Raw genomic sequence first — 20,896 nt, 5'->3', positions numbered from 1 at the left:
ACTGAGGCTGCTGTGACCTCACAAGCATAGCCAGCAGGGGGCACTGGAGATTACCTATCAGGCACTGAGTCTGCTGTGACCTCTCGAGCACAGCCAGTAGGGGGCGATGGACACTAACCTAGGAGGCACTGAGTCTGCTGTGACCTCACAAGCACAGCCAGCAGCCATGAGACTGCCACTGGCCTCAGAGGCACTGTGGCTGCTGTGACCTCACAAGCACCGGCAGCAGCCAGGAGCCTGATATTGGCCTGGGAGGCACTGAGGCTACTGTGACCTCACAAGCACAGCCAGCAGGGGGCGCTGGACACTTACCTATGAGGCATTGAGTCTGCTGTGACCTCACAAGCAGAGCCAGCAGGGGAAGCTGGACACTAAACGATGAGGCACTGAGGCTGCTGTGACCTCACAATCACAGCCAGCAGCCATGAGCCTGCCACTGGCCTCAGAGGCATTCAGGCTTCTGTGACCTCAGAAGCACAGCCAGCAGCCATGAGCATGACACTGGCCTAGAAGACACTGAGGCTGCTGTGACCTCACAAGCATAGCCATCAGGGGGCGCTGCACACTAACTTTTGAGGCACAGAGTCGGCTGTGACCTCACAAGCACAGCCAGCAGGCAAGACCCTGACACTGGCAGAGGAGGCACTGAGGCTGCTGTGACTTCCGAAGCACGGCCAGCAGCGGGTGCTGGACACTAACCTCTGAGGCACTGAGGCTGCTGTGACCTCACAATCACAGCCAGCAGCCATGAGACTGCCACTGGCCTCAGAGGCACTGAGGCTGCTGTGACCTCACAAGCATAGCCAGCAGGGGGCACTGGAGATTACCTATCAGGCACTGAGTCTGCTGTGACCTCACAATCACAGCCAGTAGGGGGCGATGGACACTAACCTAGGAGGCACTGAGTCTGCTGTGACCTCACAAGCACAGCCAGCAGCCATGAGACTGCCACTGGCCTCAGAGGCACTGAGGCTGCTGTGACGTCACAAGCACAGCCAGCAGGCAGGAGCCTGATATTGGCCTGGGAGGCACTGAGGCTGCTGTGACCTCACAAGCACAGCCAGCAGGGGACGCTGGACACTAAGCGATGAGGCACTGAGGCTGCTGTGACCTCACAAGCACAGCCAGCAGCCATGAGACTGCCACTGGCCTAGGAGTCATTCAGGCTTCTGTGACCTCACAAGCACAGCCAGCAGCCATGACCCTGACACTGGTCTAGGAGGCATTCAGGCTGCTGTGACCTCACAAGCACAGCCAGCAGCCATGAGCATGATACTAGTCTGGGAGGCACTGAGTCTGCTGTGACCTCACAAGCATAGCCAGCAGGGGGCGCTGGACACTAACGTATGAGGCACTGAGACTGCTGTGACCTCACAATCACAGCCAGAAGCCATGAGCCTGCCACTGGCAGAGGAGGCACTGAGGCTGCTGTGACCTGACAAGCCCAGCCAGCAGCCATGAGCCTGATACAGGCCTAGGAGGCACTGAGGCTGCTGTGACCTCAAAAGCACAGCCAACAGGGCACGCTGGACACTAACCTCTCAGGCACTGAGGCTGCTGTGACCTCACAATCACAGCCAGCAGCCATGAGCCTGCCACTGGCCTAGGAGTCATTCAGGCTTCTGTGACCTCACAAGCACAGCCAGCAGCCATGAGACTGCCACTGGCAGAGGAGGCACTGAGGCTGCTGTGACGTCACAAGCACAGCCAGCAGCCAGGAGCCTGATATTGGCCTGGGAGGCACTGAGGCTGCTGTGACCTCACAAGCACAGCCAGCAGGGGACGCTGGACACTAAGCGATGAGGCACTGAGGCTGCTGTGACCTCACAAGCACAGCCAGCAGGGCACACTGGACACTAACCTCTGAGGCACTGAGGCTGCTGTGACCTCACAATCACAGCCAGCAGCCATGAGCCTGCCACTGGCCTAGGAGTCATTCAGGCTTCTGTGACCTCAGAAGCACAGCCAGCAGCCATGACCCTGACACTGGTCTAGGAGGCATTCAGGCTGCTGTGACCTCACAAGCACAGCCAGCAGCCATGAGCATGATACTAGTCTGGGAGGCACTGAGTCTGCTGTGACCTCACAAGCATAGCCAGCAGGGGGCGCGGGACACTAACCTATGAGGCACTGAGACTGCTGTGACCTCACAATCACAGCCAGAAGCCATGAGCCTGCCACTGGCAGAGGAGGCATACAGGCTTCTGTGACATCACAAGCCCAGCCAGCAGCCATGAGCCTGATACAGGCCTAGGAGGCACTGAGGCTGCTGTGACCTCACAAGCACAGCCAGCAGCCATGAGCATGGCACTGGCAGAGGAGGCACTGAGGCTGCTGTGGCGTCAGAAGCACAGCCAGCAGCCATGAGACTGCTACTGGCCTCAGAGGCACTGAGGCTACTGTGACGTCACAAGCACAGCCAGCAGGCAGGAACCTGATATTGGCCTGGGAGGCACTGAGTCTGCTGTGACCTCACAAGCATAGCCAGCAGGGGGCGCTGGACACTAACCTATGAGGCACTGAGTCTGCTGTGACCTCACAAGCAGAGCCAGCACGGGACGCTGGACACTAAACTATGAGGCACTAAGACTGCTGTGACCTCACAATCACAGCCAGAAGCCATGAGCCTGCCCCTGGCAGAGGAGGCACTGAGGCTTCTGTGACCTCACAAGCCCAGCCAGCAGCCATGAGCCTGATACAGGCCTAGGAGGCACTGAGGCTGCTGTGACCTCACAAGCACAGCCAGCAGCCATGAGCATGGCACTGGCAGAGGAGGCACTGAGGCTGCTGTGACCTCACAAGCACAGCCAGCAGCCATGAGCCTGATACTGGCCTGTGAGGCACTGAGGCTGCTGTGACCTCAGAAGCAGAGCCAGCAGGGGGCGCTGGACACTAACCTAGGAGACACTGAGTCTGCTGTGACCTCACAAGCAGATCCAGCAGGGGACGCTGGACACTAAACGATGAGGCACTGAGGCTGCTGTGACCTCACAGTCATAGCCAGCAGCCATGAGCCTGCCACTGGCCTCAGAGGCACTGTGGCTGCTGTGACCTCACAAGCACAGCCAGCAGGCAGGAGCCTGATATTGGCCTGGGAGGCACTGAGGCTACTGTGACCTCACAAGCACAGCCAGCAGGGGGCGCTGGACACTTACCTATGAGGCATTGAGTCTGCTGTGACCTCACAAGCACAGCCAGCAGGGGACGCTGGACACTAAACTATGAGGCACTGAGGCTGCTGTGACCTCACAAGCAGAGCCAGCAGGGGAAGCTGGACACTAAACGATGAGGCACTGAGGCTGCTGTGACCTCACAATCACAGCCAGCAGCCATGAGCCTGCCACTGGCCTAGGAGGCATTCAGGCTTCTGTGACCTCAGAAGCACAGCCAGCAGCCATGACCCTGACACTGGCCTAGAAGACACTGAGGCTGCTGTGACCTCACAAGCACAGCCATCAGGGGGCGCTGCACACTAACTTTTGAGGCACAGAGTCGGCTGTGACCTCACAAGCACAGCCAGCAGGCATGACCCTGACACTGGCAGAGGAGGCACTGAGGCTGCTGTGACTTCCGAAGCACGGCCAGCAGCGGGTGCTGGACACTAACCTCTGAGGCACTGAGGCTGCTGTGACCTCACAATCACAGCCAGCAGCCATGAGACTGACACTGGCCTCAGAGGCACTGTGGCTGCTGTGACCTCACAAGCACAGCCAGCAGCCAGGAGCCTGATATTGGCCTGGGAGGCACTGAGGCTACTGTGACCTCACAAGCACAGCCAGCAGGGGGCGCTGGATACTTACCTATGAGGCATTGAGTCTGCTGTGACCTCACAAGCAGAGCCAGCAGGGGAAGCTGGACACTAAACGATGAGGCACTGAGGCTGCTGTGACCTCACAATCACAGCCAGCAGCCATGAGCCTGCCACTGGCCTCAGAGGCATTCAGGCTTCTGTGACCTCAGAAGCACAGCCAGCAGCCATGAGCATGACACTGGCCTAGAAGACACTGAGGCTGCTGTGACCTCACAAGCACAGCCATCAGGGGGCGCTGCACACTAACTTTTGAGGCACAGAGTCGGCTGTGACCTCACAAGCACAGCCAGCAGGCAAGACCCTGACACTGGCAGAGGAGGCACTGAGGCTGCTGTGACTTCCGAAGCACGGCCAGCAGCGGGTGCTGGACACTAACCTCTGAGGCACTGAGGCTGCTGTGACCTCACAATCACAGCCAGCAGCCATGAGACTGACACTGGCCTCAGAGGCACTGAGGCTGCTGTGACCTCACAAGCATAGCCAGCAGGGGGCACTGGAGATTACCTATCAGGCACTGAGTCTGCTGTGACCTCACAATCACAGCCAGTAGGGGGCGATGGACACTAACCTAGGAGGCACTGAGTCTGCTGTGACCTCAGAAGCACAGCCAGCAGCCATGAGCCTGATACTAGTCTGGGAGGCACTGAGTCTGCTGTGACCTCACAAGCATAGCCAGCAGGGGGCGATGGACACTAACCTATGAGGCACTGAGATTGCTGTGACCTCACAATCACAGCCAGAAGCCATGAGCCTGCCACTGGCAGAGGAGGCACTGAGGCTGCTGTGACCTCACAAGCCCAGCCAGCAGCCATGAGCCTGATACAGGCCTAGGAGGCACTGAGGCTGCTGTGACCTCACAAGCACAGCCAGCAGCCATGAGCATGGCACTGGCAGAGGAGGCACTGAGGCTGCTGTGACCTCACAAGCACAGCCAGCAGCCATGAGCCTGATACTGGCCTGTGAGGCACTGAGGCTGCTGTGACCTCAGAAGCAGAGCCAGCAGGGGGCGCTGGACACTAACCTAGGAGGCACTGAGTCTGCTGTGACCTCACAAGCAGATCCAGCAGGGGACGCTGGACACTAAACGATGAGGCACTGAGGCTGCTGTGACCTCACAGTCATAGCCAGCAGCCATGAGCCTGCCACTGGCCTCAGAGGCACTGTGGCTGCTGTGACCTCACAAGCACAGCCAGCAGCCAGGAGCCTGATATTGGCCTGGGAGGCACTGAGGCTACTGTGACCTCACAAGCACAGCCAGCAGGGGGCGCTGGACACTTACCTATGAGGCATTGAGTCTGCTGTGACCTCACAAGCACAGCCAGCAGGGGACGCTGGACACTAAACTATGAGGCACTGAGGCTGCTGTGACCTCACAAGCATAGCCAGCAGGGGGCGCTGGACACTAACCTATGAGGCACTGAGTCTGCTGTGACCTCACAAGCAGAGCCAGCACGGGACGCTGGACACTAACCTAGGAGGCACTGAGGCTGCTGTGACCTCACAAGCAGAGCCAGCAGGGGAAACTGGACACTAAACGATGAGGCACTGAGGCTGCTGTGACCTCACAAGCACAGCCAGCAGCCATGAGCCTGCCCCTGGCAGAGGAGGCACTGAGGCTGCTGTGACCTCACAAGCACAGCCAGCAGCCATGAGCATGGCACTGGCAGAGGAGGCACTGAGGCTGCTGTGGCGTCACAAGCACAGCCAGCAGCCATGAGCCTGATACTGGCCTGTGAGGCACTGAGGCTGCTGTGACCTCAGAAGCAGAGCCAGCAGGGGGCGCTGGACACTAACCTAGGAGGCACTGAGTCTGCTGTGACCTCACAAGCAGATCCAGCAGGGGACGCTGGACACTAAACGATGAGGCACTGAGGCTGCTGTGACCTCACAGTCATAGCCAGCAGCCATGAGCCTGCCACTGGCCTCAGAGGCACTGTGGCTGCTGTGACCTCACAAGCACAGCCAGCAGGGGGCGCTGGACACTTACCTATGAGGCATTGAGTCTGCTGTGACCTCACAAGCAGATCCAGCAGGGGACGCTGGACACTAAACGATGAGGCACTGAGGCTGCTGTGACCTCACAGTCATAGCCAGCAGCCATGAGCCTGCCACTGGCCTCAGAGGCACTGTGGCTGCTGTGACCTCACAAGCACAGCCAGCAGCCAGGAGCCTGATATTGGCCTGGGAGGCACTGAGGCTACTGTGACCTCACAAGCACAGCCAGCAGGGGGCGCTGGACACTTACCTATGAGGCATTGAGTCTGCTGTGACCTCACAAGCACAGCCAGCAGGGGACGCTGGACACTAAACTATGAGGCACTGAGGCTGCTGTGACCTCACAAGCAGAGCCAGCAGGGGAAGCTGGACACTAAACGATGAGGCACTGAGGCTGCTGTGACCTCACAATCACAGCCAGCAGCCATGAGCCTGCCACTGGCCTAGGAGGCATTCAGGCTTCTGTGACCTCAGAAGCACAGCCAGCAGCCATGACCCTGACACTGGCCTAGAAGACACTGAGGCTGCTGTGACCTCACAAGCACAGCCAGCAGCCATGAGACTGACACTGGCCTCAGAGGCACTGAGGCTGCTGTGACCTCACAAGCATAGCCAGCAGGGGGCACTGGAGATTACCTATCAGGCACTGAGTCTGCTGTGACCTCTCGAGCACAGCCAGTAGGGGGCGATGGACACTAACCTAGGAGGCACTGAGTCTGCTGTGACCTCACAAGCACAGCCAGCAGCCATGAGACTGCCACTGGCCTCAGAGGCACTGTGGCTGCTGTGACCTCACAAGCACCGGCAGCAGCCAGGAGCCTGATATTGGCCTGGGAGGCACTGAGGCTACTGTGACCTCACAAGCACAGCCAGCAGGGGGCGCTGGACACTTACCTATGAGGCATTGAGTCTGCTGTGACCTCACAAGCAGAGCCAGCAGGGGAAGCTGGACACTAAACGATGAGGCACTGAGGCTGCTGTGACCTCACAATCACAGCCAGCAGCCATGAGCCTGCCACTGGCCTCAGAGGCATTCAGGCTTCTGTGACCTCAGAAGCACAGCCAGCAGCCATGAGCATGACACTGGCCTAGAAGACACTGAGGCTGCTGTGACCTCACAAGCATAGCCATCAGGGGGCGCTGCACACTAACTTTTGAGGCACAGAGTCGGCTGTGACCTCACAAGCACAGCCAGCAGGCAAGACCCTGACACTGGCAGAGGAGGCACTGAGGCTGCTGTGACTTCCGAAGCACGGCCAGCAGCGGGTGCTGGACACTAACCTCTGAGGCACTGAGGCTGCTGTGACCTCACAATCACAGCCAGCAGCCATGAGACTGCCACTGGCCTCAGAGGCACTGAGGCTGCTGTGACCTCACAAGCATAGCCAGCAGGGGGCACTGGAGATTACCTATCAGGCACTGAGTCTGCTGTGACCTCACAATCACAGCCAGTAGGGGGCGATGGACACTAACCTAGGAGGCACTGAGTCTGCTGTGACCTCACAAGCACAGCCAGCAGCCATGAGACTGCCACTGGCCTCAGAGGCACTGAGGCTGCTGTGACGTCACAAGCACAGCCAGCAGGCAGGAGCCTGATATTGGCCTGGGAGGCACTGAGGCTGCTGTGACCTCACAAGCACAGCCAGCAGGGGACGCTGGACACTAAGCGATGAGGCACTGAGGCTGCTGTGACCTCACAAGCACAGCCAGCAGCCATGAGACTGCCACTGGCCTAGGAGTCATTCAGGCTTCTGTGACCTCACAAGCACAGCCAGCAGCCATGACCCTGACACTGGTCTAGGAGGCATTCAGGCTGCTGTGACCTCACAAGCACAGCCAGCAGCCATGAGCATGATACTAGTCTGGGAGGCACTGAGTCTGCTGTGACCTCACAAGCATAGCCAGCAGGGGGCGCTGGACACTAACCTATGAGGCACTGAGACTGCTGTGACCTCACAATCACAGCCAGAAGCCATGAGCCTGCCACTGGCAGAGGAGGCACTGAGGCTGCTGTGACCTGACAAGCCCAGCCAGCAGCCATGAGCCTGATACAGGCCTAGGAGGCACTGAGGCTGCTGTGACCTCACAAGCACAGCCAGCAGCCATGAGCATGGCACTGGCAGAGGAGGCACTGAGGCTGCTGTGGCGTCACAAGCACAGCCAGCAGCCATGAGACTGATACTGGCCTAGGAGGCACTGAGGCTGCTGTGACCTCACAATCACAGCCAGCAGCCATGAGCATGGCACTGGCAGAGGAGGCTGCTGTGACGTCACAGGCACAGCGAGCAGCCATGAGTCTGATACTGGCCTGTGAGGCACTGAGTCTGCTGTGACCTCACAAGCAGATCGAGCAGGGGACGCTGGACACTAACCTATGAGGCACTGAGTCTGCTGTGACCTCACAAGCACAGCCAGCAGCCATGAGCCTGCCACTGGCCTAGGAAGCACTGAGGCTTCTGTGACCTCAGAAGCACAGCCAGCAGCCATGAGACTGCCACTGGCCTCAGAGGCACTGAGGCTACTGTGACGTCACAAGCACAGCCAGCAGGCAGGAGCCTGATATTGGTCTGGGAGGCACTGAGTCTGCTGTGACCTCACAAGCATAGCCAGCAGGGGGCGCTGGACACTAACCTATGAGGCACTGAGTCTGCTGTGACCTCACAATCACAGCCAGCACGGGACGCTGGACACTAAACTATGAGGCACTGAGACTGCTGTGACCTCACAATCACAGCCAGAAGCCATGAGCCTGCCCCTGGCAGAGGAGGCACTGAGGCTTCTGTGACCTCACAAGCAGAGCCAGCAGGGGAAGCTGGACACTAAACGATGAGGCACTGAGGCTGCTGTGACCTCACAATCACAGCCAGCAGCCATGAGCCTGCCACTGGCCTAGGAGGCATTCAGGCTTCTGTGACCTCAGAAGCACAGCCAGCAGCCATGACCCTGACACTGGCCTAGAAGACACTGAGTCTGCTGTGACCGCACAAGCATAGCCAGCAGGGGGCGCTGCACACTAACTTTTGAGGCACAGAGTCGGCTGTGACCTCACAAACACAGCCAGCAGGCATGAGCCTGCCACTGGCAGAGGAGGCACTGAGGCTGCTGTGACCTCAGAAGCACGGCCAGCAGCGGGTGCTGGACACTAACCTCTGAGGCACTGAGGCTGCTGTGACCTCACAAGCACAGCCAGCAGGGGGCGATGGACACTAACCTCTGAGGCACTGAGGCTGCTGTGACCTCACAATCATAGCCAGCAGCCATGAGACTGCCACTGGCCTCAGAGGCACTGAGGCTGCTGTGACGTCACAAGCACAGCCAGCAGCCAGGAGCCTGATATTGGCCTGGGAGGCACTGAGTCTGCTGTGACCTCACAAGCACAGCCAGCAGGGGACGCTGGACACTAAGCGATGAGGCACTGAGGCTGCTGTGACCTCACAAGCACAACCAGCAGGGCACACTGGACACTAAACTATGAGGCACTGAGGCTGCTGTGACCTCACAATCACAGCCAGCAGCCATGAGCCTGCCACTGGCCTCAGAGGCATTCAGGCTTCTGTGACCTCACAAGCACAGCCAGCAGCCATGACCCTGACACTGGTCTAGGAGGCACTCAGGCTGCTGTGACCTCAGAAGCACAGCCAGCAGCCATGAGCATGATACTAGTCTGGGAGGCACTGAGTCTGCTGTGACCTCACAAGCATAGCCAGCAGGGGGCGATGGAGACTAACCTATGAGGCACTGAGATTGCTGTGACCTCACAATCACAGCCAGAAGCCATGAGCCTGCCACTGGCAGAGGAGGCACTGAGGCTGCTGTGACCTCACAAGCCCAGCCAGCAGCCATGAGCCTGATACAGGCCTAGGAGGCACTGAGGCTGCTGTGACCTCACAAGCACAGCCAGCAGCCATGAGCATGGCACTGGCAGAGGAGGCACTGAGGCTGCTGTGGCGTCACAAGCACAGCCAGCAGCCATGAGCCTGATACTGGCCTGTGAGGCACTGAGGCTGCTGTGACCTCAGAAGCAGAGCCAGCAGGGGGCGCTGGACACTAACCTAGGAGGCACTGAGTCTGCTGTGACCTCACAAACAGATCCAGCAGGGGACGCTGGACACTAAACGATGAGGCACTGAGGCTGCTGTGACCTCACAGTCATAGCCAGCAGCCATGAGCCTGCCACTGGCCTCAGAGGCACTGTGGCTGCTGTGACCTCACAAGCACAGCCAGCAGCCAGGAGCCTGATATTGGCCTGGGAGGCACTGAGGCTACTGTGACCTCACAAGCACAGCCAGCAGGGGGCGCTGGACACTTACCTATGAGGCATTGAGTCTGCTGTGACCTCACAAGCACAGCCAGCAGGGGACGCTGGACACTAAACTATGAGGCACTGAGGCTGCTGTGACCTCACAAGCAGAGCCAGCAGGGGAAGCTGGACACTAAACGATGAGGCACTGAGGCTGCTGTGACCTCACAAGCACAGCCAGCAGCCATGAGGCTGATACTGGCCTAGGAGGCACTGAGGCTGCTGTGACATCACAATCACAGCCAGCAGCCATGAGCATGGCACTGGCCTCAGAGGCACTGAGGCTTCTGTGACCTCAGAAGCACAGCCAGCAGCCATGAGACTGCCACTGGCCTCAGAGGCACTGAGGCTACTGTGACGTCACAAGCACAGCCAGCAGGCAGGAGCCTGATACTGGCCTGTGAGGCACTGAGGCTGCTGTGACCTCAGAAGCACAGCCAGCAGGGGGCGCTGGACACTTACCTATGAGGCACTGAGTCTGCTGTGACCTCACAAGCACAGCCAACAGGGCACGCTGGACACTAACCTCTGAGGCACTGAGGCTGCTGTGACCTCACAATCACAGCCAGCAGCCATGAGCCTGCCACTGGACTAGCAGTCATTCAGGCTTCTGTGACCTCAGAAGCACAGTCAGCAGCCATGACCCTGACACTGGTCTAGGAGGCACTGAGGCTGCTGTGACGTCACAAGCACAGCCAGCAGGGGGCGCTGCACACTAACTTTTGAGGCACTGAGTCTGCTGTGACCTCACAAGCACAGCCAGCAGCCATGAGACTGCCACTGGCCTAGGAGTCATTCAGGCTGCTGTGGCGTCACAAGCACAGCCAGCAGCCATGAGCCTGATACTGGCCTGTGAGGCACTGAGGCTGCTGTGACCTCAGAAGCACAGCCAGCAGGGGGCGCTGGACACTTACCTATGAGGCACTGAGACTGCTGTGACCTCACAAGCACAGCCAACAGGACACGCTGGACACTAAACTATGAGGCACTGAGGCTGCTGTGACCTCACAATCACAGCCAGCAGCCATGAGCCTGCCACTGGACTAGCAGTCATTCAGGCTTCTGTGACCTCAGAAGCACAGTCAGCAGCCATGACCCTGACACTGGTCTAGGAGGCACTGAGGCTGCTGTGACGTCACAAGCACAGCCAGCAGGGGGCGCTGCACACTAACTTTTGAGGCACTGAGTCTGCTGTGACCTCACAAGCAGAGCCAGCGGGGGACGCTGGACACTAAACTATCAAGTACTGAGGCTTCTGTGACCTCACAGGCACAGCCAGCAGCCATGAGCCTGCCACTGGCCTAGGAGGCACTGAGGCTGCTGTGACCTCACAATCACAGCCAGCAGCCATGAGCATGGCACTGGCAGAGGAGGCTGCTGTGACGTCACAGGCACAGCGAGCAACCATGAGTCTGATACTGGCCTGTGAGGCACTGAGTCTGCTGTGACCTCACAAGCAGATCCAGCAGGGGACGCTGGACACTAACCTATGAGGCACTGAGTCTGCTGTGACCTCACAAGCACAGCCAGCAGCCATGAGCCTGCCACTGGCCTAGGAAGCACTGAGGCTTCTGTGACCTCAGAAGCACAGCCAGCAGCCATGAGACTGCCACTGGCCTCAGAGGCACTGAGGCTACTGTGACGTCACAAGCACAGCCAGCAGGCAGGAGCCTGATATTGGCCTGGGAGGCACTGAGTCTGCTGTGACCTCACAAGCATAGCCAGCAGGGGGCGCTGGACACTAACCTATGAGGCACTGAGTCTGCTGTGACCTCACAAGCAGAGCCAGCACGGGACGCTGGACACTAAACTATGAGGCACTAAGACTGCTGTGACCTCACAATCACAGCCAGAAGCCATGAGCCTGCCCCTGGCAGAGGAGGCACTGAGGCTGCTGTGACCTCACAAGCACAGCCAGCAGCCATGAGCATGGCACTGGCAGAGGAGGCACTGAGGCTGCTGTGGCGTCACAAGCACAGCCAGCAGCCATGAGCCTGATACTGGCCTGTGAGGCACTGAGGCTGCTGTGACCTCACAAGCAGAGCCAGCAGGGGGCGCTGGACACTAACCTAGGAGGCACTGAGTCTGCTGTGACCTCACAAGCAGATCCAGCAGGGGACGCTGGACACTAAACGATGAGGCACTGAGGCTGCTGTGACCTCACAGTCATAGCCAGCAGCCATGAGCCTGCCACTGGCCTCAGAGGCACTGTGGCTGCTGTGACCTCACAAGCACAGCCAGCAGCCAGGAGCCTGATATTGGCCTGGGAGGAACTGAGGCTACTGTGACCTCACAAGCACAGCCAGCAGGGGGCGCTGGACACTTACCTATGAGGCATTGAGTCTGCTGTGACCTCACAAGCACAGCCAGCAGGGGACGCTGGACACTAAACTATGAGGCACTGAGTCTGCTGTGACCTCACAAGCAGAGCCAGCAGGGGAAGCTGGACACTAAACGATGAGGCACTGAGGCTGCTGTGACCTCACAATCACAGCCAGCAGCCATGAGCCTGCCACTGGCCTAGGAGGCATTCAGGCTTCTGTGACCTCAGAAGCACAGCCAGCAGCCATGACCCTGACACTGGCCTAGAAGACACTGAGGCTGCTGTGACCTCACAAGCACAGCCAGCAGCCATGAGACTGACACTGGCCTCAGAGGCACTGAGGCTGCTGTGACCTCACAAGCATAGCCAGCAGGGGGCACTGGAGATTACCTATCAGGCACTGAGTCTGCTGTGACCTCTCGAGCACAGCCAGTAAGGGGCGATGGACACTAACCTAGGAGGCACTGAGTCTGCTGTGACCTCACAAGCACAGCCAGCAGCCATGAGACTGCCACTGGCCTCAGAGGCACTGAGGCTGCTGTGACGTCACAAGCACAGCCAGCAGCCAGGAGCCTGATATTGGCCTGGGAGGCACTGAGGCTGCTGTGACCTCACAAGCACAGCCAGCAGGGGACGCTGGACACTAAGCGATGAGGCACTGAGGCTGCTGTGACCTCACAAGCACAGCCAGCAGGGCACACTGGACACTAAACTATGAGGCACTGAGGCTGCTGTGACCTCACAAGCACAGCCAGCAGCCATGAGCCTGCCACTGGCCTAGGAGTCATTCAGGCTTCTGTGACCTCACAAGCACAGCCAGCAGCCATGACCCTGACACTGGTCTAGGAGGCATTCAGGCTGCTGTGACCTCACAAGCACAGCCAGCAGCCATGAGCATGATACTAGTCTGGGAGGCACTGAGTCTGCTGTGACCTCACAAGCATAGCCAGCAGGGGGCGCTGGACACTAACCTATGAGGCACTGAGACTGCTGTGACCTCACAATCACAGCCAGAAGCCATGAGCCTGCCACTGGCAGAGGAGGCATACAGGCTTCTGTGACATCACAAGCCCAGCCAGCAGCCATGAGCCTGATACAGGCCTAGGAGGCACTGAGGCTGCTGTGACCTCACAAGCACAGCCAGCAGCCATGAGCATGGCACTGGCAGAGGAGGCACTGAGGCTGCTGTGGCGTCAGAAGCACAGCCAGCAGCCATGAGACTGATACTGGCCTAGGAGGCACTGAGGCTGCTGTGACCTCACAATCACAGCCAGCAGCCATGAGCATGGCACTGGCCTAGGAAGCACTGAGGCTTCTGTGACCTCAGAAGCACAGCCAGCAGCCATGAGACTGCCACTGGCCTCAGAGGCACTGAGGCTACTGTGACGTCACAAGCACAGCCAGCAGGCAGGAGCCTGATATTGGCCTGGGAGGCACTGAGTCTGCTGTGACCTCACAAGCATAGCCAGCAGGGGGCGCTGGACACTAACCTATGAGGCACTGAGTCTGCTGTGACCTCACAAGCAGAGCCAGCACGGGACGCTGGACACTAAACTATGAGGCACTAAGACTGCTGTGACCTCACAATCACAGCCAGAAGCCATGAGCCTGCCCCTGGCAGAGGAGGCACTGAGGCTTCTGTGACCTCACAAGCCCAGCCAGCAGCCATGAGCCTGATACAGGCCTAGGAGGCACTGAGGCTGCTGTGACCTCACAAGCACAGCCAGCAGCCATGAGCATGGCACTGGCAGAGGAGGCACTGAGGCTGCTGTGACCTCACAATCACAGCCAGCAGCCATGAGCCTGCCACTGGCCTAGGAGGCATTCAGGCTTCTGTGACCTCAGAAGCACAGCCAGCAGCCATGACCCTGACACTGGCCTAGAAGACACTGAGGCTGCTGTGACCTCACAAGCACAGCCATCAGGGGGCGCTGCACACTAACTTTTGAGGCACAGAGTCGGCTGTGACCTCACAAGCACAGCCAGCAGGCATGACCCTGACACTGGCAGAGGAGGCACTGAGGCTGCTGTGACCTCACAAGCACAGCCAGCAGGGGGCGATGGACACTAACCTCTGAGGCACTGAGGCTGCTGTGACCTCACAATCACAGCCAGCAGCCATGAGACTGCCACTGGCCTCAGAGGCACTGAGGCTGCTGTGACCTCACAAGCATAGCCAGCAGGGGGCACTGGAGATTACCTATCAGGCACTGAGTCTGCTGTGACCTCTCGAGCACAGCCAGTAGGGGGCGATGGACACTAACCTAGGAGGCACTGAGTCTGCTGTGACCTCACAAGCACAGCCAGCAGCCATGAGACTGCCACTGGCAGAGGAGGCACTGAGGCTGCTGTGACGTCACAAGCACAGCCAGCAGCCAGGAGCCTGATATTGGCCTGTGAGGCACTGAGGCTGCTGTGACCTCACAAGCACAGCCAGCAGGGGACGCTGGACACTAAGCGATGAGGCACTGAGGCTGCTGTGACCTCACAAGCACAGCCAGCAGCCATGAGACTGCCACTGGCCTAGGAGTCATTCAGGCTTCTGTGACCTCACAAGCACAGCCAGCAGCCATGACCCTGACACTGGTCTAGGAGGCATTCAGGCTGCTGTGACCTCACAAGCACAGCCAGCAGCCATGAGCATGATACTAGTCTGGGAGGCACTGAGTCTGCTGTGACCTCACAAGCATAGCCAGCAGGGGGCGCGGGACACTAACCTATGAGGCACTGAGACTGCTGTGACCTCACAATCACAGCCAGAAGCCATGAGCCTGCCACTGGCAGAGGAGGCACTGAGGCTGCTGTGACCTGACAAGCCCAGCCAGCAGCCATGAGCCTGATACAGGCCTAGGAGGCACTGAGGCTGCTGTGACCTCACAAGCACAGCCAGCAGCCATGAGCATGGCACTGGCAGAGGAGGCACTGAGGCTGCTGTGGCGTCACAAGCACAGCCAGCAGCCATGAGACTGATACTGGCCTAGGAGGCACTGAGGCTGCTGTGACCTCACAATCACAGCCAGTAGCCATGAGCATGGCACTGGCAGAGGAGGCTGCTGTGACGTCACAGGCACAGCGAGCAGCCATGAGTCTGATACTGGCCTGTGAGGCACTGAGTCTGCTGTGACCTCACAAGCAGATCGAGCAGGGGACGCTGGACACTAACCTATGAGGCACTGAGTCTGCTGTGACCTCACAAGCACAGCCAGCAGCCATGAGCCTGCCACTGGCCTAGGAAGCACTGAGGCTTCTGTGACCTCAGAAGCACAGCCAGCAGCCATGAGACTGCCACTGGCCTCAGAGGCACTGAGGCTACTGTGACGTCACAAGCACAGCCAGCAGGCAGGAGCCTGATATTGGCCTGGGAGGCACTGAGTCTGCTGTGACCTCACAAGCATAGCCAGCAGGGGGCGCTGGACACTAACCTATGAGGCACTGAGTCTGCTGTGACCTCACAAGCAGAGCCAGCACGGGACGCTGGACACTAAACTATGAGGCACTGAGACTGCTGTGACCTCACAATCACAGCCAGAAGCCATGAGCCTGCCCCTGGCAGAGGAGGCACTGAGGCTTCTGTGACCTCACAAGCAGAGCCAGCAGGGGAAGCTGGACACTAAACGATGAGGCACTGAGGCTGCTGTGACCTCACAATCACAGCCAGCAGCCATGAGCCTGCCACTGGCCTAGGAGGCATTCAGGCTTCTGTGACCTCAGAAGCACAGCCAGCAGCCATGACCCTGACACTGGCCTAGAAGACACTGAGGCTGCTGTGACCGCACAAGCACAGCCATCAGGGGGCGCTGCACACTAACTTTTGAGGCACAGAGTCGGCTGTGACCTCACAAACACAGCCAGCAGGCATGAGCCTGCCACTGGCAGAGGAGGCACTGAGGCTGCTGTGACTTCCGAAGCACGGCCAGCAGCGGGTGCTGGACACTAACCTCTGAGGCACTGAGGCTGCTGTGACCTCACAAGCACAGCCAGCAGGGGGCGATGGACACTAACCTCTGAGGCACTGAGGCTGCTGTGACCTCACAATCATAGCCAGCAGCCATGAGACTGCCACTGGCCTCAGAGGCACTGAGGCTGCTGTGACGTCACAAGCACAGCCAGCAGCCAGGAGCCTGATATTGGCCTGGGAGGCACTGAGGCTGCTGTGACCTCACAAGCACAGCCAGCAGGGGACGCTGGACACTAAGCGATGAGGCACTGAGGCTGCTGTGACCTCACAAGCACAACCAGCAGGGCACACTGGACACTAAACTATGAGGCACTGAGGCTGCTGTGACCTCACAATCACAGCCAGCAGCCATGAGCCTGCCACTGGCCTCAGAGGCATTCAGGCTTCTGTGACCTCACAAGCACAGCCAGCAGCCATGACCCTGACACTGGTCTAGGAGGCACTCAGACTGCTGTGACCTCACAAGCACAGCCAGCAGCCATGAGCCTGCCACTAGCCTGAGAGGCCTTGAGTCTGCTGTGACCTCACAAGCATAGCCAGCAGGGGGCGATGGACACTAACCTATGAGGCACTGAGACTGCTGTGACCTCACAATCACAGCCAGAAGCCATGAGCCTGCCACTGGCAGAGGAGGCACTGAGGCTGCTGTGACCTCACAAGCCCAGCCAGCAGCCATGAGCCTGATACAGGCCTAGGAGGCACTGAGGCTGCTGTGACCTCACAAGCACAGCCAGCAGCCATGAGCATGGCACTGGCAGAGGAGGCACTGAGGCTGCTGTGGCGTCACAAGCACAGCCAGCAGCCATGAGCCTGATACTGGCCTGTGAGGCACTGAGGCTGCTGTGACCTCAGAAGCAGAGCCAGCAGGGGGCGCTGGACACTAACCTAGGAGGCACTGAGTCTGCTGTGACCTCACAAGCAGATCCAGCAGGGGGCGCTGGACACTAACCTAGGAGGCACTGAGGCTGCTGTGACCTCACAGTCATAGCCAGCAGCCATGAGCCTGCCACTGGCCTCAGAGGCACTGTGGCTGCTGTGACCTCACAAGCACAGCCAGCAGCCAGGAGCCTGATATTGGCCTGGGAGGCACTGAGGCTACTGTGACCTCACAAGCACAGCCAGCAGGGGGCGCTGGACACTTACCTATGAGGCATTGAGTCTGCTGTGACCTCACAAGCACAGCCAGCAGGGGACGCTGGACACTAAACTATGAGGCACTGAGGCTGCTGTGACCTCACAAGCAGAGCCAGCAGGGGAAGCTGGACACTAAACGATGAGGCACTGAGGCTGCTGTGACCTCACAAGCACAGCCAGCAGCCATGAGCATGGCACTGGCAGAGGAGGCACTGAGGCTGCTGTGGCGTCAGAAGCACAGCCAGCAGCCATGAGACTGACACTGGCCTCAGAGGCACTGAGGCTACTGTGACGTCACAAGCACAGCCAGCAGGCAGGAGCCTGATATTGGCCTGGGAGGCACTGAGGCTGCTGTGACCTCACAAGTATAGCCAGCAGGGGGCGCTGGACACTAACCTATGAGGCACTGAGTCTGCTGTGACCTCACAAGCAGAGCCAGCACGGGACGCTGGACACTAAACTATGAGGCACTGAGACTGCTGTGACCTCACAATCACAGCCAGAAGCCATGAGCCTGCCCCTGGCAGAGGAGGCACTGAGGCTTCTGTGACCTCACAAACCCAGCCAGCAGCCATGAGCATGGCACTGGCAGAGGAGGCACTGAGGCTGCTGTGTTTCACAATCACAGCCAGCAGCCATGCGCCTGATACTGGCCTGTGAGGCACTGAGGCTGCTGTGACCTCACAAGCAGAGCCAGCAGGGGACGCTGGACACTAACCTAGGAGGCACTGAGTCTGCTGTGACCTCACAAGCAGATCCAGCAGGGGACGCTGGACACTAACCTCTGAGGCACTGAGGCTGCTGTGACCTCACAATCACAGCCAGCAGCCATGAGCCTGCCACTGGCCTAGGAGTCATTCAGGCTTCTGTGACCTCAGAAGCACAGCCAGCAGCCATGAGCATGATACTAGTCTGGGAGGCACTGAGTCTGCTGTGACCTCACAAGCATAGCCAGCAGGGGGCGATGGACACTAACCTATGAGGCACTGAGACTGCTGTGACCTCACAATCACAGCCAGAAGCCATGAGCCTGCCACTGGCAGAGGAGGCACTGAGGCTGCTGTGACCTGACAAGCCCAGCCAGCAGCCATGAGCCTGATACAGGCCTGGGAGGCACTGAGGCTGCTGTGACCTCACAAGCACAGCCAGCAGCCATGAGCATGGCACTGGCAGAGGAGGCACTGAGGCTGCTGTGACCTGACAAGCCCAGCCAGCAGCCATGAGCCTGATACAGGCCTAGGAGGCACTGAGGCTGCTGTGACCTCACAAGCACAGCCAGCAGCCATGAGCATGGCACTGGCAGAGGAGGCACTGAGGCTGCTGTGGCGTCACAAGCACAGCCAGCAGCCATGAGACTGATACTGGCCTAGGAGGCACTGAGGCTGCTGTGACCTCACAAGCACAGCCAGCAGCCATGAGCATGGCACTGGCAGAGGAGGCTGCTGTGACGTCACAGGCACAGCGAGCAGCCATGAGTCTGATACTGGCCTGTGAGGCACTGAGTCTGCTGTGACCTCACAAGCACAGCCAGCAGCCATGAGCCTGCCACTGGCCTAGGAAGCACTGAGGCTTCTGTGACCTCAGAAGCACAGCCAGCAGCCATGAGACTGCCACTGGCCTCAGAGGCACTGAGGCTACTGTGACGTCACAAGCACAGCCAGCAGGCAGGAGCCTGATATTGGCCTGGGAGGCACTGAGTCTGCTGTGACCTCACAAGCATAGCCAGCAGGGGGCGCTGGACACTAACCTATGAGGCACTGAGTCTGCTGTGACCTCACAAGCAGAGCCAGCACGGGACGCTGGACACTAAACTATGAGGCACTGAGACTGCTGTGACCTCACAATCACAGCCAGAAGCCATGAGCCTGCCCCTGGCAGAGGAGGCACTGAGGCTTCTGTGACCTCACAAGCAGAGCCAGCAGGGGAAGCTGGACACTAAACGATGAGGCACTGAGGCTGCTGTGACCTCACAATCACAGCCAGCAGCCATGAGCCTGCCACTGGCCTAGGAGGCATTCAGGCTTCTGTGACCTCAGAAGCACAGCCAGCAGCCATGACCCTGACACTGGCCTAGAAGACACTGAGGCTGCTGTGACCGCACAAGCACAGCCATCAGGGGGCGCTGCACACTAACTTTTGAGGCACAGAGTCGGCTGTGACCTCACAAACACAGCCAGCAGGCATGAGCCTGCCACTGGCAGAGGAGGCACTGAGGCTGCTGTGAGTTCCGAAGCACGGCCAGCAGCGGGTGCTGGACACTAACCTCTGAGGCACTGAGGCTGCTGTGACCTCACAAGCACAGCCAGCAGGGGGCGATGGACACTAACCTCTGAGGCACTGAGGCTGCTGTGACCTCACAATCATAGCCAGCAGCCATGAGACTGCCACTGGCCTCAGAGGCACTGAGGCTGCTGTGACGTCACAAGCACAGCCAGCAGCCAGGAGCCTGATATTGGCCTGGGAGGCACTGAGGCTGCTGTGACCTCACAAGCACAGCCAGCAGGGGACGCTGGACACTAAGCGATGAGGCACTGAGGCTGCTGTGACCTCACAAGCACAACCAGCAGGGCACACTGGACACTAAACTATGAGGCACTGAGGCTGCTGTGACCTCACAATCACAGCCAGCAGCCATGAGCCTGCCACTGGCCTCAGAGGCATTCAGGCTTCTGCGACCTCACAAGCACAGCCAGCAGCCATGACCCTGACACTGGTCTAGGAGGCACTCAGACTGCTGTGACCTCACAAGCACAGCCAGCAGCCATGAGCATGATACTAGCCTGAGAGGCCTTGAGTCTGCTGTGACCTCACAAGCATAGCCAGCAGGGGGCGATGGACACTAACCTATGAGGCACTGAGACTGCTGTGACCTCACAATCACAGCCAGAAGCCATGAGCCTGCCACTGGCAGAGGAGGCACTGAGGCTGCTGTGACCTGACAAGCCCAGCCAGCAGCCATGAGCCTGATACAGGCCTAGGAGGCACTGAGGCTGCTGTGACCTCACAAGCACAGCCAGCAGCCATGAGCATGGCACTGGCAGAGGAGGCACTGAGGCTGCTGTGGCGTCACAAGCACAGCCAGCAGCCATGAGCCTGATACTGGCCTGTGAGGCACTGAGGCTGCTGTGACCTCAGAAGCAGAGCCAGCAGGGGGCACTGGAGATTACCTATCAGGCACTGAGTCTGCTGTGACCTCACAAGCACAGCCAGCAGCCAGGAGCCTGATATTGGCCTGGGAGGCACTGAGGCTACTGTGACCTCACAAGCACAGCCAGCAGGGGGCGCTGGACACTTACCTATGAGGCATTGAGTCTGCTGTGACCTCACAAGCACAGCCAGCAGGGGACGCTGGACACTAAACTATGAGGCACTGAG

The sequence above is a fragment of the Dromaius novaehollandiae genome, unplaced genomic scaffold (genome assembly GCF_036370855.1).
Source record: "Dromaius novaehollandiae isolate bDroNov1 unplaced genomic scaffold, bDroNov1.hap1 HAP1_SCAFFOLD_40, whole genome shotgun sequence".
Taxonomy (NCBI): Eukaryota; Metazoa; Chordata; class Aves; order Casuariiformes; family Dromaiidae; genus Dromaius; species Dromaius novaehollandiae.
This window is presented reverse-complemented; position numbering follows the sequence as displayed.